The 18278-nt window shown below is 47.5% G+C and overlaps 1 protein-coding gene across 1 annotated transcript in view; it reads left to right on the top strand.

Annotated features, from left to right (window-relative positions):
• Positions 1-18278, top strand: part of MOGAT1 (monoacylglycerol O-acyltransferase 1) — a 128463-nt gene that overhangs the window by 58637 nt on the left and 51548 nt on the right. The window lies entirely within an intron of this gene.

The raw sequence follows: 18278 nt of genomic DNA on the forward strand, positions 1-18278 counted from the left end.
TAATGGTAGCGTTAACCCCTTTCTGACATCAGACGTACTATCCCGTCGAGGTGGGGTGGGCCCCCATGACCAGCGACGGGATAGTACGTCATGCCCTTTAATGCGACACTGCGACTTAAGTCGCGGTGATCGCATTAAAATTCCGACGCCATCTTACCTCAGGGAAGATGGCCTCGGCATCCTGGGGTATGGCGTCCCCTCCCCCGCCTCCCGATCGCTGTGATTGGCTGAAACAATGAGAAAGGCTGTGATTGGCTGTTCAGAATTGAACAGCCAATCAGCTTGGCTGAAACAGTGAGGTTCCAGGCTAGGATCGAGTACCGATGTACTCGATCCTGGGGCCGGTGCCTGGCAACCCAGGCACCGGCCAAAACCCCCCGGATTGGCGCGATCGACGATCACATCGATAGCGCCAATCGCAGGGCATAGCGGCGGTGTTACCGCGCTGTGCCCTGCCTGAGAGTACCTGATCCGGAGCCTTCCTCAGCTGCCCTGCGGCTCCGGATCCTGCAGCTGTGATTGGCGCGATCGATGTGATCGTCGATCGCGCCAATCAGGAACAGACCCGCCGGATCGGCGCGATCGACGATCACATCGATCGCAGGGCACAGCGGCGGTGTTACCGCGCTGTGCCCTGCTTTTGAAATCCATGTGCCGGGCCCTGCCTCATCTGCCTGCCACCTCCCCCACCACCTCCTGCAGCTCTGCCAATCAGGGCACAGCAGCGGTGTGCCCGCGCTGTGCCCTGATGGTGACCTGCCGGTCACTTGCTGGTGACCTGCCGATGACCTGCCTATGATCGGAGCTGTGAGCTCCGATCATAGGCTGGTGCCTAGCAACACCGGCGTCACCAGGGCCACCTCTGATTGGTGGGATCGATGTGATCATTCGATCCCACCAATGACAGGTCACAGCAGCGGTGTGACCGCTCTGTGACCTGTCTCACCTGTCCCTGACCTGTCTGACTGCTCTTCAGGAATTTTCACACTTGGTGAGGATTCCTGAAGAGCGGTCACGCTGACAGATCCCCTCCTGTGCTGAGACTTGTGGTGCCACAGTAGCCTGTGACACCACAATTCTTGCTAAAGAAAGAAGACAGAAGACAGAAGAGAGACTACAACCGTAAGTGTTCATCCCCGATCCCGGCCCGATCTTACTTCACCCCCCCTTACCCCTCCCCCCCCTTCCCCTTCCCCCTCCACCCCCACTTTGCGCCGCGTCCGTCCGTGCCCAAATTTAGCAGCCGCCGAGCGTTGATTGGTGACGCAGTTCACCGATCAACACTCGTGCTCGCTTTTCTTTCCCACATCCCCGTCCACGCACCCCGCCGCTGCGTCTGAACCCGTGCCTTTCATTTCTTTTTTTTTTTTTTTCCACATCCCCGTTCACACACCCAGCAGCCGCCGAACTTTGATAAGTGACGCAGTTCACTTATCAGAGCTAGGGCCTGCTGTTTTAGACTTTTCCTTTTACAGGTATTTTTTTTCCCTTTAGCTTTTTCCTTTCAGAATAGTTTGCACCAAACACTATCCCCCCCCCCACACGTACACAGTTACCAATAAATATTACACCCAAGCACCATAATTACACAAAAAATGTCCCGTTCGTCCCAGCAGCGCTATTCATTGGAGGAGGCATATGCTTTCCTTGCCTCCGACACTGATAGCGAGGGAGAGGATCCCACATTCCTTTACTCTTCAGATTCTTCATCCTCTTCCTCCTCCTCATCTTCCTCCTCGGGTCCTGCGGAACCGCCACGCAGACGCCCCAGGAGAGATCAGGCAGCGCCCACTCCTCAAAATGAACCAGCGCGACTCTCTTCGGACCCCATATGGACCTCGCCCCCCGAAAATTACGAGCCACTGATTCCTGATTTTGTGGCAGAATCAGGAATCAAGTTTGACACCACCGGCCTCACAGAAATAGACTTTTTCAAAGTATTTTTCTCTGAGGCTTTCGTTAACCTCATGGTGGAGCAAACTAATTTGTATGCTCGGCAATTTTTGGAGCAAAACCCCCGTTCATCATTTTCTAACTGGTCTCCTGTGGACGCAGTTGAAATGATGCAGTTTTGGGGCCTGGTCCTCCATATGGGGATCGTGAAGAAGCCAGAAATTCGGCAATATTGGAGTGTAGATATTTTATATAACACTCCAGTGTTCCGAATGGTCATGGTTCGGACGCGTTTTGAGGCCATCCATAAGTTTTTGCATTACAACGATAATGTACGGTGTCCCGCACGAGATGACCCCAATTTTGACCGTCTGTTCAAAGTTCGGCCGGTCATCGAACACTTCAGCAAAAAGTTTTCTGAAGTGTACGTGCCCAAAAGGGACATCTGTGTGGATGAGTCCTTGGTTCATTTTAAGGGGCGGCTCAGATTCCGTCAATACCTGCCCAGCAAAAGGGCCAGGTACGGAATCAAACTCTACAAGCTGTGTGAGAGTACCTCAGGGTACACCTACAGCTTTAGAGTGTACGAAGGGAAGGACAGCAGGATTGAACCGCCTGAGTGTCCTTCTATCCTGGGAGTGAGTGGGAAAATTGTGTGGGATTTGGTGCACCCACTGCTGGATAAAGGCTATCACCTCTACACCGATAACTTTTATTCCAGCATCCCACTCTACAAATCCCTCTCTGCGCTAGGTACCGCAGCCTGCGGTACTGTCCGCAAAAATCAGAGAGGCCTCCCGAAGACGCTACTTGGGCAGATGCTCAGAAAAGGTGAGAGCAAAGCCCAATGTAGCGACCACCTGCTGGTGGTCAAGTACAAGGACAAGAGGGATGTCCTTCTCTTGACCACCATACACGGTGATGGCAGTGCCCTCAGCAGTGTACGGGGTACCTCAACACAGGTCTGCAAACCGGACTGTGTACTGGGGTACAACAAAAACATGGGGGGCGTTGATCTCTCCGATCAACTCCTCCAACCGTACAGTGCTTTGAGGAAGGCCAAGGTGTGGTAGAAAAAGCTGTCCGTGCACATCGTACAAATGGCAATGCTCAACGCTTTCCTGCTGTCACGATGTGCACGACACACTGATACGTCGTACCTTCAGTTCCAGGAGGTAGTGGTTAAGGCCCTGATATTTGGCACGAGGGAAGGAGCGGGCCCCAGTACTTCCGGAACTGAGGGTGCTCGTATCATACCAGGTCAGCATTTTCCGGGGGTGGTCCCGCCAACTGATAGAAAAAGTAAGCCGCAAAAAAGGTGCCGAGTGTGCTACAAAAGAGGAGTACGCAAGGACACCATCTATCAATGCGACACCTGCCCCGACAAACCTGGCCTGTGTATGAAGGACTGCTTCAAATTGTACCACACCTCCATGCACTACTAATTTACTTAACAGGAACCAGTAGATTAGTTCCAAAGAGGGGGCACATCTAAGTAAATTCCTTGGGGGTCTAGGTTCCAAAATGATGTCACTTGTGGTTTTTTTTTTACTGTTTAGGCACATCGGGGGCTCTGCAAACAGAACATGACGCCCTCAGAACTAGTCCATCAAAGTCTGCATTCCAAATCGTCACTGCTTCCCTTCTGAGTCCCGAAGTGCCCAAACAGTTTTTTCCCACATATGGGGTACCAGCGTACTCGGGACAAATTCGACAACAACTTTTGGGGTCCAATTTCTCCTGTTACCCTTGGGAAAATAAAAAATTGGGGGCTGAAAGATCATTTTTGTGGGGGGAAAAAATAGAATTTTTTATTTTCACGCCGGGCATCATAGACTTTAGTGAAGCACTTGGAGGTTCAAAATTCTCACGACACACCTAGATAAGTTCCTTAGGGGGTCAAGTTTCCAAAATGGGGTCACTTGTGGGGAGTTTCTACTGTTTAGCCACATCAGGGGCTCACCAAATGGCACATGATGCCTGCAGACAATTCCATCAAAGTCTGCATTCCAAAACGTCACTACTTCCCTTCCGAGCCCCGAAGTGTGCCCAAACAGTAGTTTTCTCCCACATATGGGGTACCAGCGTATTCAGGACAAATTCGACAACAACTATTGGGGTCCAATTTCTCCTTTTACCTTTGAGAAAATAAAAAATTGTGGACTAAACCATCATGTTTGTGGAAAAAATAGGATTTTTTATTTTCACGCCCGGGCGTTATAAACTTTCGTGAAGCACTTGGGGGATAAAAGTGCTCACCACACACCTAGATAAGTTCCTTAGGGGGTCTAGTTTCCAAAATGGGGTCACTTGTGGGGGGTTTCCACTGTTTAGGCACATCAGGGGCTCTCCAAACGCGACATGGCGTCCGATCTCAATTCCAGCCAATTTTAGCTTGAAAATGTCAAACGGCGCTCCTTTCCTTCTAAGCCCTGCCATGCGCCCAAAAAGTGGTTCCCCCTCACATGTGGGGTATCAGCGTATTCAGGACAAATTGGACAACAACTTGAGGTCCATTTTCTCTTTTTACCCTTGGGAAATTAAAAAAATTATTGCTGAAAGAACATTTTTGTGACTAAAAAGTAAAATGTTAATTTTTCTCGGTCTCCCATGACAGCACTACGGAGAGAGGGGATCCGCCCTTCAGGGACAGGAAACCTACAGATAAAAAGGGCGGTACCTCTCCCTCGCATCAGTTGGTTTCCTGTCCCTGAACAGGGAACCTCTTTTCGGTGGTACCTGTTGGAAGACCGATGGACCGGGGACCGGGCGGTCGAGTTCCGGCAGCGAGGAGGCTCCTGCCGCGGCTTGTCCGGCTCCCGAAGCCGCCACCGCTGGAACTGAGGGGTTCTCCAGGGTGAGTGGAGGGAGAACGCCGCCGATTCCGAAGGATGAAGGGGCGCTGGATCACCCGGAGCTGCTGTGCCGGTAAGCGCACGCTCCGGGTGTACTAAGATGGCCGCCGCTCCGGAAATGCGGCTGGACTTCCGGGTCATCGCCGCGCGCATGCGCGGTAGCTTTTTTCTCCCGGGAGGACGTGACGCAGGACCGGAAGAACGCCGGAGATGGCGCCAAATACAAATGGGGAGATAGTGCTCACTTAGCTGTCGCACTTGTAAACCATGGAAGACAGCGATCCTCAGGAGCTGCAGCCGAGGCAGCAGCACCATAAGAAAACAGACCCAAAGAGCACCAGGAGTGGGTCTAGCAGCCGATCCACACAGCGCAGCAGATCTGCTGCGAAGACTAATTCACCTCCTCTGGAACCTTCCCTTCCAGACCCAGGGCCCCCTCCAGAACCGGTACCTGCCTACACGTCCGAATGGTGAGTGATCTTCGTGAATGTGTATATATTATAATAGAGCTCCCTCTTCTCCCTTAATAGGGAAAGAAGAGGTTGGAGAAAAGGAAAAATAAATCCTGCCCCATCTGTGACAAAGCTTTACCAGTAGCCTGGGACAAAAAGCTTTGCAAATCCTGCATCCAGCGTGTGCTATGTGAGGAAACTCCCGACTTTGCATCTGAACTGAAAAACATAATCAGATCCGAGGTTCAGAATGCCGTTTCTTCCTCCAAAAAAGGGAACGATAAAATAAAGGAAACAGTACATTCCCACTCTGTCCGATCCTCATCTGAAGACGCAGATTCGGACGATTCTGATACCTCCCTATCCTCCTCCGAGGAAGATTCGGGCCGACATTGTTTCCCACTCGAGGAAGTGGATACCTTAGTGAGAGCCGTCAGGGCTACTATGGGGGTTGAGGAGCCTAAACCTGACAAAACGGCCCAAGATGTGATGTTTGGTGGGTTGGGACAAAAAAACGGAAAACTTTTCCTTTAAATCCCAATGTACAATCTCTAATCAAAAAAGAATGGGAGAAACCAGATAGGAGAAACTCTTCGGTGCCCTCGCTTAAGAGAAAGTATCCCTTCGAAGATAACGCATCCACTTCCTGGGATAAGGCGCCAAAATTAGATGTAGCGGTGGCAAAGGCCTCGAAAAAATTTGCGCTCCCGTTCGAGGACATGGGTACCCTAAGAGACCCTTTAGACAAGAAAGCAGACACGTTTCTTAAAGGGGCATGGGAATCGGCTGGGGGTAGCTTGAGGCCTACTGTTGCGGCTACCTGCACCTCCAGATCTCTGATGGTGTGGATTGACCAATTAGAAAATCAAATTAGAGACGGGCTACCCAGAAATAAATTACTGGATTCTATCCCTGCAATTAGAGCAGCAGCAGCATTCCTGGCGGACTCCTCGGCAGACTCCGTACGGTTAACATCTAAGGCCGCTGCTCTCTCCAACGCAGCCAGAAGAACCTTATGGCTCAAGAGCTGGCCTGGAGATCTCCAGACAAAGCTAAAGCTATGTTCTATTCCGTGTGAAGGGAATTTTCTGTTTGGAGAGACCCTGGATGACATCCTCCAAAAAGCGGGAGACAAAAAGAAGGGGTTTCCAAATTTAGGTCCAGCCCCATTCAGGCAGTCCTTTCGGAACCGGAGATTTTTCCGCCGCAGACCCCCCAGGGAGCAGAATAAATGGGAAGAAGGCAGGAGAAGGGATAGAGGTTTCCTCTTTGGCAATACCTCTCGAGACAAAAAACCCTCCAAATGACATTTCGCCTACAGTGGGGGGGAAGACTCACATCATTCCTTCCCGCCTGGAAGAAAATATCCAACAACATCTGGATTCTAAACATCATACAGTAGGGTCTAAAAATAGATTTTATTTCTTTTCCTCCCCGGAATTACATAGAAACGAAAATAAGATCCTCGACAGCAGAACAAGCAACTTTAGAGAGAGAAATTATTTCCCTACTGCAAAAATCTGTGATTCAAGAAATCTCCCCTCAGGAAATAGGAGACGGTTTTTTCTCCCCTCTTTTTTTTTTAGTACCAAAACCCGACGGGTCCTTTCGGACCATTATAAATCTAAAAAACCTAAACAAATACGTAAGAAATCACAAATTCAAAATGGAAACAATAAAGTCCACCATAAAAATCCTGTTTCCGAATTGCTACATGGTCGTGATAGACCTAACCGACGCATATTATCATGTGCCCATCCACAATCAATCTCAAAAATTCCTAAGTTTGGCAGTTCCCATAAAAGGGCAATTAAGATTTTTCCAGTACAGAGCTCTTCCGTTCGGGATCTCTATAGCTCCCCGAATATTCACGAAGATAATAGCGGAAATGATGGCCCACATAAGGGAACAAAATATTTTAATAGTCCCTTACTTAGACTACTTTCTCATCGTAAGCAACTCGGCTCAAAGTTGCAGAGAACAGAGAGACCGAGTAATGACTATTCTGACGGACTTGGGGTGGCTCATAAACATAAAAAAATCAAAGTTGGAACCCTGTCAGGTACAGGAGTTCCTAGGTCTGACATTAGACTCCCGAGTCCAAGAATGTCGACTTCCAAACCCCCAAAAAGACAAAATATTAGCCATTATAGCACGAACATTTCACCATCCTTCCATGACTCTAAGGAGAGCAATGTCGCTACTAGGCTCTCTGTCCTCATGCCTACCAGCGACACCCTTCGCACAATTTCACACAAGGGAGCTTCAGTGGCACATACTAGAATGGCAGTCACTACTAAAGAACAACTTGGAAAGTCGGATTACCCTAAATTCCTCAGTTATTCATTCCCTTCGTTGGTGGGGGGAAAGCCAAAACTTATCAAGAGGAGTTCCTTGGGTGACAAAAATATCCCGGGTAATAACAACCGATGCGAGTCCCAGAGGGTGGTGGGCTCACATGGGGGACAGAGTGGCTCAGGGAACCTGGTCAGTTCAGGAACTATCAGCATCCTCAAACCAAAAAGAACTTTGGGCAGTACTTCAGGCTCTTCTTTCTTTTCTGACTTATATTCAGGGGCATCATGTCCGAATTTTTTCGGACAACAAAGTGACTGTAGCATATATAAACCACCAGGGAGGAACAAGGTCTCGGGCACTCATGAGTTCTTCCACCAAAATTTTCAACCTTGCGGAAGAAAATCTACTATCCCTCTCTGCGCTACACATTCAGGGTTCAAACAACGAGAGAGCAGATTATCTGAGTCGATCTCAGTTAAAACAAGGCGAGTGGTCCCTAAACCAATCCATCTACGATCAGATCACAGAAATGTGGGGAACACTGACAATAGATTTGTTTGCCAATTCCAAAAACAAAAAGGTGAACAAATTCTGCTCACTGAACCCGGGAGGGAATCCACAGGCTCTAGATGCCTTTATGATTCCATGGACTCAAAAATTGACTTATGCTTTTCCTCCAACTATTCTGATCCCGGCAGTCATTCGGAAAGTCAGAGAGGACAAAACGAAAATGATCCTTATAGCCCCGTTCTGGCCAAAAAGGACGTGGTTCTCCTGGCTGAGGATGCTATCGGTCTCGGACCCATGGGTCCTACCGAATATACCAGACCTTCTACATCAAGGGCCGATCTTCCACCCACAGGAATCGAACCTACATTTGACAGCCTGGTTTTTGAACGGAGACTATTAAAAGAAAGGGGTTTCTCAGACAACTTAGTCACCACGTTGTTAAAAAGTAGAAAACCCATCACTACTAGAATATATGGGAAAACATGGAAAAAATTTCTGTCCGTCTCCAAAGTAAAAGTCCAGGATGGGCCCTCAATTCCTAAAATACTTGAGTTCCTACAAAAAGGTCTGGAACAGGGGTTGGCGGTTAGTACTCTTAAGGTACAAATAGCAGCTCTAGGGGCACTCTATAATCATAATATTGCGGCCAACCCATGGATAATCAGATTTATTAAGGCAGTAACAAGATCAAAGCCCTTAGTTTCTCAAAAAAGTGCCCTCATGGGACTTAAATTTAGTCCTCTCGGCGTTAACGGGTCCTCCATTCGAACCCATAGAGACGATTCCCATTAAAACATTATCACTTAAAACTATTCTTTTGGTAGCGTTAACATCTGCACGCAGAATAAGTGACATTCAAGCCTTATCCTCCAATCCACCCTTCACTAAAATATTAGATGATAGTCACTCTTAGACCTGACACGGCCTATTTGCCAAAAGTGGCATCAAAATTCCATAGGTCACAAGAAGTATCCCTGCCATCCTTTTGTCCAAACCCAAAAAATGAGAAAGAGCAGAACTTCCATAATCTAGACGTCAGAAGATGCCTAATCCAATACTTGGATTCCACCAGAGAGTATAGGAAGGAAGGCTCTCTGTTTGTCTGTTTCCAGGGTCCCAGAAAAGGATTTCGGGCATCCAAGGGTACTTTGGCGAGGTGGATAAAGGAGGCGATAGTCTTGGCATATTCATCCTCGGGGAATGAGATCCCAGATGGTATAAGAGCACATTCCACAAGAGCGGTAGCTACCTCATGGGCTGAGAGGTCAGAGGTATCGATAGAGCAAATCTGTAAAGCGGCCACCTGGTCATCACCATCAAACTTTTTTAGACACTATAGATTAAATCTAGCCTCTGTGTCTGACTTAACCTTCGGACGAAGGGTTCTCGAGGCGGTGGTCCCTCCCTAAGCTTAGTCTCTGCAATTCTCTCCGTAGTGCTGTCATGGGAGACCGAGAAAGTCGTAGTTACTCACCGATAACGGTGTTTCTCGGAGCCCATGACAGCACTCGCTTATTCCCTCCCATCACGAGTGCGGTGAGCACCTTTAATTACATATAATTTATATAGTGTATATAGTATGAGTATAGGCACGGGGTTCCTCTATTAAGAAATGTTGTAATATGATTTTTTCTCTGTTGTAAACTAACCTGGAGGTCCTCTGATGCTCTGTAAACCAACTGATGCGAGGGAGAGGTACCGCCCTTTTTATCTGTAGGTTTCCTGTCCCTGAAGGGCGGATCCCCTCTCTCCGTAGTGCTGTCATGGGCTCCGAGAAACACCGTTATCGGTGAGTAACTACGACTTTTCCTTCCATGTTGCTTCTGCTGCTGTGAAACACCTGAAGGGTTAATAAACTTCTTGAATGTGGTTTTGAGCAGCTTGAGGGTTGCAGTTTTTAGAATGGTGTCACTTTTGGGTATTTTCTGCCATATAGACCCCTCAAAATGACTTCAAATGTGAGGTGGTCTCTAAAAAAAAATGGTTTTGTAAATTATGTTGTAAAAATGAGAAATTGCTGGTCAAATTTTAACCCTTGTAACTTCCTAGAAAAAAAAAATGTTGTTTCCAAAATTGTGCTGATGTAAAGTAGACATGTGGGTAATGTTATTTATTAACTATATTGTGTCACTTAACTCTCTGGTTTAACAGAATAAAAATTAAAAGTTGGAAAATTGCGAAATTTTCTAAATTTTCGCCAAATTTCCGTTTTTTTCACAAATAAACGCAAGTTATATCGAAGAAATTTTACCACTATCATGAAGTACAATATGTTACAAGAAAACAATCTCAGAATCGCCAAGATCCGTTGAAGCGTTCCAGAGTTATAACCTCATAAAGGGACAGTGGTCAGAATTGTAAAAATTGGCCGGGTCATTAACGTGCAAACCACCCTTGGGGGTAAAGGGGTTAATGGACCGCGTTACGCCGCGGTGTAACGCACTCCATTAACGCAGCTATTAACCCTGTGTGACCAACCTTTTACTATTGATGTTGTGTATGCAGCATCAATAGTAAAAAGATCTAATGTTACAAATAATAATAATAATTAAAAAAAAAGGTTATTCTCACCCACCGACGTGCGCGCTGTCCTCGGCAGTGCAAGCGGCAGGTTCCGGTGCCAAGGATGCTATGCGAGAAGGACCTGCCATGACGTCACGGTCATGTGACCGCGACGTCATCACAGGTCCTGCGCTCATACCAACCCTGGGACCGGAAGCTGCCGCGTGCACTGCACACAGGCGCCAGGACTACAAGGGGCCTTCGGAGGGTGAGTATATGTTTATTTTTTATTTTAAGTCTTTTTTTAACCACGAATATAGTGCCCACATTGCTATATACTACGTGGCCAGTGTTATATACTGTGTGGGCTTCGTTATATACTACATGGCTGCTATATACTACGTGGGCAGTGTTATATACTGTGTGGGCTGCGTTATATACTACATGGCTGCTATATACTACGTGGCCAGTGTTATCAACTATGTGAGCAATATTATATACTGCGTGGGCTGTGTTATATACTGTTTGGGCTGTGTTATATACTGCGTGGCCACTGTTATATACGGTGTGGCCTGTATTAACGCATCGGGTATTCAAGAATATGTCGTGGCCTGTGCTATATACTATGTGGCTGCTATATACATACATATTCTAGAACACCCGATGCGTTAGAATCGGGCCACCATCTAGTATACTATAATTAAAAATTCCCCATCCTTCCCTAACTTCACTATTTAATTGCTTTTCTTTCTTTTCACTTCCTTTTTGATTATGCTTTGTTTGAAAATCACAGTGCATGCTGGGGAACTCAAACCAAGCTTCATCAGGGTGCAGAGGCTGCGGTCACTGCCGCAGCCTCTGTCCTCACCCTGAAATGTGAGACATGGTGAGAAAAAAAAAATAATGTTCCATAAGCTTCCAGTTCTGACAACGCACTCTGTTACCGGCTTGTTACTGTTAATCTGAGCCAGCAACAGTGTGCACGGTCATTGTGCACATCGCATAGCACGCAGGGACAAGATCAGCCCCTGAAATGAACATCACTTATGATGTTTCGAGCAGGGGCTGCGGCACCGCAGCCTCTGCCCCCTGATAACACTTCGTTTTGAGTATTACAGCTTGCAATGGGATTCTCAAACAAAATATCATCAAAAAGGAAGTGGGGGGGGGGGAGGGAAAAGATGTTTGTTAGTTTGAAATTGCAATTTTTTTTAATTGCAGTATATAATAAATTAGTTTAGATTATGGCACTAAATAGATAAGGGATTTAGGATGAAATTACTTTGGAGTTCGACATTACTCTTAAATGGTCCATTTCGGATAGGCGGTCAACTTGATTTTCTTCCCCACTGATATGGGTCCCTTTTGAAGACTATATTTTCCTGTCACCCATGACCGCACCAAAGGGGGAGAGGGGATCCACCCTTCATGGACAGGAAACCGTCAACATAAAAAGGCGGCTCCTCTCTCCGTATCAGTGGTTTTGTGTCCTTGACGGAGGAGCCTTTACCAGCCTGGTGGCAGCATCGCAGAAGAAAGAAGACAAGTTCCCAGGCCTGGGTCGGGCGGTTGCGGCAGGGCACAGTCTCTGCTTTGGCTGGTGCCAAAGATACTGGAAGCGCCGCAGGGGGGACGATTGGGTCTTGGTCGTGCGGGAGCTAGCGGTGCTACCACCGCATGGTTAGCCAGCAGCCCTGCGTCCCGGCACAGAGCGCGGCCTGGAACAGGAAGTCCCACTTTGATGAGGCGGCCGGAACCTTTCACAAGTGAACACTTATGGGGCGGGTACCGGAAGCTGCAGGAGACGCCGGCCAGCAGATCCCCCTACAGGCATAGTTCTTAAGTGTGGATCACCAAACCGGTACGGGCACCGATGTAGCAATGGAGGCACAGCAGCCCTCTCCACAGCGGCAGCAGAGTCTGCAGCCAAAGCAGCAGCATTGGGAGCCAGAGCAGCCGCAGCAACCCCCGACTCCAGCCTCACCAGGATGGAGACTCTGGATGCTCCAGCGGGGCACACAGGTCCAAGAATTCCAGGACAATTCAGCGCAGCTCTAACAGGATTGAAGATTCCGCTGTCCCAAAGGGAGACCTTTTAGATGACGTCCTGCCTCCTGTTCCAGTACCCTTCAATTTCTCTGAGTGACGAGTGGGCTACGAGAATTCCATTTTAATAATGCAAATCCCTCTTCCTCTTCCTCTCCCTCTCCCACGGGGTAGGAGCCCCCTAGAAAGTGTACAGGGAAATAGAGCACAGGCTCCGTGCTTCGATTTGGACAGGATCTGGCTAGCGCATGGCCCTCAAAATTATGCCAGGCGTGTATCAATGATACGGTGGCTAATGAGTCCCCTGACTTTTCTTCCACCTTAAGAACTTTCATCAGAGCTGAGGTGCAGAACTCATTAAAGTCCCGGTCCTTTTCAGGGGAAACACCAAGAAGGGATAGGACTGAAGTGTCTCCCTCATCGTCGATGACGAGTGAGTTCTGCGAGATACTTCGGAATCCTCGTCAGAAAGCAACTCTAGCTTGGGTTATTGCTTCCCTCTGGAAGAGGTGGACAATTGAGTTAAGGCGGTAAGGTCCATAATGGCTTCATAGGAAGAGAAAAATATGAAGGCACTCACCAGTCTTCCAAAAAGATTCCTTTATTAACACCAGATAAAATTCATGTCCGGGGGAGTGAGAGCCGAAGCTCGTATGAATCTTTTTGGAAGACTGGTGAGTGCCTTCATATTTTTCTCTTCCTATGAAGTTGTTGTCAATGGACTATTTTTCTTGAAGAGCACCCGGAGTCCCATATGATTACGGATTATTGGAGAGTAACATCCATTAATAGATTGCGCTGTTTTCACCTGAAGTTGGTCCAGAGAGACCCGAGTAGTGGGGACAGTGCCGCTCATATTTTTTCTCTTTGTAGGTCCATAATGGGACTGGTCAACCAGAAGCCCAAAAAGTCTATCCAGGATGTCATGTTTGGCACCTTGGACAAGGAAAAGCATAGAGTTTTACCTATGAATGAGAAATTGCTAAATTTCATCAGTAAAGAGTAGGAGAAGCCGGATAGGGAAGGGCCCCTGCCATCCTCCTTCGAAAGGAAGTACTCCTTCGAGGATCAGGTCACCTCATCTTGGAGGAAAGCTCCTAAATTGGATATTGCCTCAAAAAGTTCATACCTCCCCTTTGAGGACTCAGGATTATTGAAAGACCCTCTCGATAGGAAGGTTGACTCCTTTCTTAAAGCAACATGGGAGTCATCGGCAGGGGCGCTGAGACCAGCCATTGCGGCAACCTGCACAAAGAGGTCTCTCATGGTTTGGCTGAGCACATTGTAAGACCAGCTAGGCAATGATTCATCCAGTGATGCCATTAGGACCTCACTCCCAGTAATCAGGGGGATGGCGGCTTCATTGGCAGATGCGCCGACTCAGCCAGACTGGCCGCAAGATCTGCTGCACTTTCTAATGCAGGCCGGAGAGGAGTCTGGTTAAAGAGTTGCCCAGGGGACTTTCAGGCAAAAGGGAAACTACACTGCTCAAAAAAAATAAAGGGAACACTCAAATAACACATCAGAGATCTGAATGAAATATTGTCATTGAATACTTTGTTCTGTACAAAGTTGAATGTGCTGACAACAAAATCCCACACAAATCATCATTGGAAATCAAATTTATTAACCAATGGAGGCCTGTATTTGGAACGATACTCAAAATCAAAGTGGAAAATTAAATTACAGGCTGATCCAACTTCAGTGGAAATGCCTCTAAAACAAGGAAATTATGCTCAGTAGTGTGTGTCTGGCCTCCATGTGCCTGTATGACCTCCATACAATGCCTGGGCATGCTCCTGATGAGGCGGCATATGGTTACCTGAGGGATCTCCTCCCAGACCTGGACTAAAGCATCCGCCAACTCCTGGACAGTCTGTGGTGCAACGTGACGTTGGTAGATGGTGCGAGACATGATGTCACAGATGTGTTCAATCGGATTCAGGTCTGGGGAATGGGCGGGCCAGTCCATAGCTTCAATGCCTTCATCTTGCAGGAACTGCTGACACACTCCATCCACATGAGGTCTGGCATTGACCTGCATTAGGAGGAACCCAGGGCCAACCGCACTAGCAAATGGCCTCACAAGGGGTCTGAGGATCTCATCTCGGTACCTAATGGCAGTCAGGCTATCTCTGTCGAGCACATGGAGGGCTGTGTGGCCCTCCAAAGACATTCCACCCCACAAAATTACTGATCCACTGCTGTTGTGAATTCTGTGGCAGAGCTCCCTCCTGTGGTCACAAGTGGTACTTCAGCTGATTCTCTCTGGGAGCTTCCGTTTGTGGAGGAAAGTGGTACTGCGGCTTCTGAGTTTCCTCCCTCAGGTGATCTGGTGAGGTCGTTAGGTGCTTCTCTACTTAACTCCACCTAATGCTTTGATCCATTCTTCCTGTCAATGTTCCAGTGTTGGACTTGTTTTTCCCTGGATCATTCCTGTGGCCTGCTGCTCTGCATAGCTAAGTTCTTCTTTGCTATTTGTTTGCTATTTTTTCTCTCCAGCTTGTCTAATTGTTTTGCTGGAAGCTCTGGGACGCAAAGGGTGTACCTCCGTGCCGTTAGTTCGGTACGGAGGGTCTTTTTGCCCCCTTTGCGTGGTTTTCTTTAGGGTTTTGTGTAGACCGCAAAGTTATCTTTCCTATCCTCGCTCTGTTAAGAAAGTCGGGCCTCACTTTGCTGAATCCATTTCATCCCTACGTTTGTCTTTTCATCTTAACTCAGTCATTATATGTGGGGGGCTGCCTTTTCCTTTGGGGTATTTCTCTGAGGCAAGGTAGGCTTATTTTCTATCTTCAGGCTAGTTAGTTTCTCAGGCTGTGCCGAGTTGCATAGGCAGAGTTAGGCGCAATCCACGGCTGCCTCTAGTGTTGTTTGGAGAGGATTAGGGATTGCGGTCTGCAGAGTTCCCACGTCTCAGAGCTCGTTCTATAATTTTGGGTTATTGTCAGATCACTGTATGTGCTCTGACCGCTATGTCCATTGTGATACTGAATTGCCTATCACAACAGTACAGGAAGCCAAAAGTGCTAATGATTCTCAATAGAGGGAAAAAAGAAGTTCTGAGACCATTTTTTTTTTCTTTGCACTGTGTTTTGCCTTTTTTTTCCCCTAGACATTTGGGTGGTTCAGGACACAGGTGTAGCAATGGACATTAAAGGTCTGTCTTCATGTGTGGATCAGCTCACGGCAAGAGTTCAAAATATTCAAGATTTTGTGGTTCAGAATTCTTTGTTAGAACCGAGAATTCCTATTCCAGATTTGTTTTTTGGAGATAGAACTAAATTTCTGAGTTTCAAAAATAATTGTAAACTATTTCTGGCTTTGAAACCTCGCTCCTCTGGTGACCCAGTTCAACAGGTTAGGATCGTCATTTCTTTTTTGCGTGGCGACCCTCAAGACTGGGCATTTTCTCTTGCGTCAGGAGATCCTGCATTAAGTAATATCTATGCGTTTTTCCTGGCGCTTGGATTGCTGTACGATGAGCCTAATTCAGTGGATCAGGCAGAAAAAAATTTGCTGGCTCTTTGTCAGGCTCAGGATGAGATAGAGGTATATTGTCAGAAATTTAGAAAGTGGTCCGTTCTCACTCAATGGAATGAATCTGCGCTGGCAGCTATATTCAGAAAGGGTCTCTCTGAAGCCCTTAAGGATGTCATGGTGGGATTTCCTATGCCTGCTGGTTTGAATGAGTCTATGTCTTTGGCCATTCAGATCGGTCGACGCTTGCGTGAGCGTAAATCTGTGCACCATTTGGCGGTATTACCTGAGATTAAACCTAAGTCTATGCAGTGCGATAGGACTATGACCAGAGTTGAACGGCAAGAACACAGACGTCTGAATGGGCTGTGTTTCTACTGTGGTGAATCCACTCATGCTATCTCTGATTGTCCTAAGCGCACTGAGCGGTTCGCTAGGTCTGCCACCATTGGTACAGTAAAGTCAAAATTTCTTCTGTCCGTTACCTTGATCTGCTCTTTGTCATCGTATTCTGTCATGGCGTTTGTGGATTCAGGCTTCCCTGAATTTGATGGACTTGGAATATGCTAAGCGTTGTGGGTTATTCTTGGAGCCCTTGCAGTGTCCTATTCCATTGAGAGGAATTGATGCTACGCCTTTGGCCAAGAATAAGCCTCAATACTGGACCCAGCTGACCATGTGCATGGCTCCTGCACATCAGGAGGTTATTCGCTTTCTGGTGTTGCATAATCTGCATGATGTGGTCGTGTTGGGGTTGCCATGGCTACAAGCCCATAATCCAGTATTGGATTGGAAATCCATGTCGGTCTCCAGCTGGGGTTGTCAGGGGGTACATGGTGATGTTCCATTTCTGTCAATTTCGTCATCCACCCCTTCTGAGGTTCCAGAGTTCTTGTCTTATTTCCGGGATGTATTTGATGAGCCCAAGTCCGATGCCCTACCTCCGCATAGGGATTGTGATTGTGCTATCGATTTGATTCCTGGTAGTAAATTCCCAAAAGGTCGACTGTTTAATTTATCCGTGCCTGAGCACACCGCTATGCGCAGTTATGTGAAGGAATCCCTGGAGAAGGGGCATATTCGCCCGTCATCGTCGCCATTAGGAGCAGGGTTCTTTTTTGTAGCCAAGAAGGATGGTTCGCTGAGACCTTGTATAGATTACCGCCTTCTTAATAAGATCACTGTTAAATTTCAGTACCCCTTGCCATTGTTATCTGATTTGTTTGCTCGGATTAAGGGGGCTAGTTGGTTCACCAAGATAGATCTTCGTGGTGCGTATAATCTGGTGAGAATCAGGCGAGGCGATGAATGGAAAACAGCATTTAATACGCCCGAGGGTCATTTTGAGTATCTTGTGATGCCATTCGGACTTGCCAATGCTCCATCAGTGTTTCAGTCCTTTATGCATGACATCTTCCGAGAGTACCTGGATAAATTCCTGATTGTGTACTTGGATGACATTTTGATCTTCTCGGATGATTGGGAGTCTCATGTGAAGCAGGTCAGAACGGTTTTTCAGGTCCTGCGTGCTAATTCTTTGTTTGTGAAGGGATCAAAGTGTCTCTTTGGTGTGCAGAAGGTTTCATTTTTGGGGTTCATCTTTTCCCCTTCTACTATCGAGATGGATCCTGTTAAGGTCCAAGCCATCCATGATTGGACTCAGCCGACATCTCTGAAAAGTCTGCAAAAGTTCCTGGGCTTTGCTAATTTTTATCGTCGCTTCATCTGCAATTTTTCTAGTATTGCCAAACCATTGACCGATTTGACCAAGAAGGGTGCTGATTTGGTCAATTGGTCTTCTGCTGCTGTGGAAGCTTTTCAAGAGTTGAAGCGTCGTTTTTCTTCTGCCCCTGTGTTGTGTCAACCAGATGTTTCTCTTCCGTTCCAGGTCGAGGTTGATGCTTCTGAGGTTGGAGCAGGGGCTGTTTTGTCGCAGAGAGGTTCTGATTGCTCAGTGATGAAACCATGCGCTTTTTTTTTCCAGGAAGTTTTCGCCTGCTGAGCGAAATTATGATGTGGGCAACCGAGAGTTGCTGGCCATGAAGTGGGCATTCGAGGAATGGCGTCATTGGCTTGAAGGAGCTAAGCATCGCGTGGTGGTCTTGACTGATCATAAGAACTTGACTTATCTCGAGTCTGCCAAGCGGTTGAATCCTAGACAGGCTCGTTGGTCGCTGTTTTTTGCCCGTTTTGACTTTGTGATTTCGTACCTTCCGGGCTCTAAAAATGTGAAGGCGGATGCTCT

Source organism: Ranitomeya imitator, chromosome 5 (genome assembly GCF_032444005.1).
Source record: "Ranitomeya imitator isolate aRanImi1 chromosome 5, aRanImi1.pri, whole genome shotgun sequence".
In the NCBI taxonomy this organism is placed as follows: domain Eukaryota; kingdom Metazoa; phylum Chordata; class Amphibia; order Anura; family Dendrobatidae; genus Ranitomeya; species Ranitomeya imitator.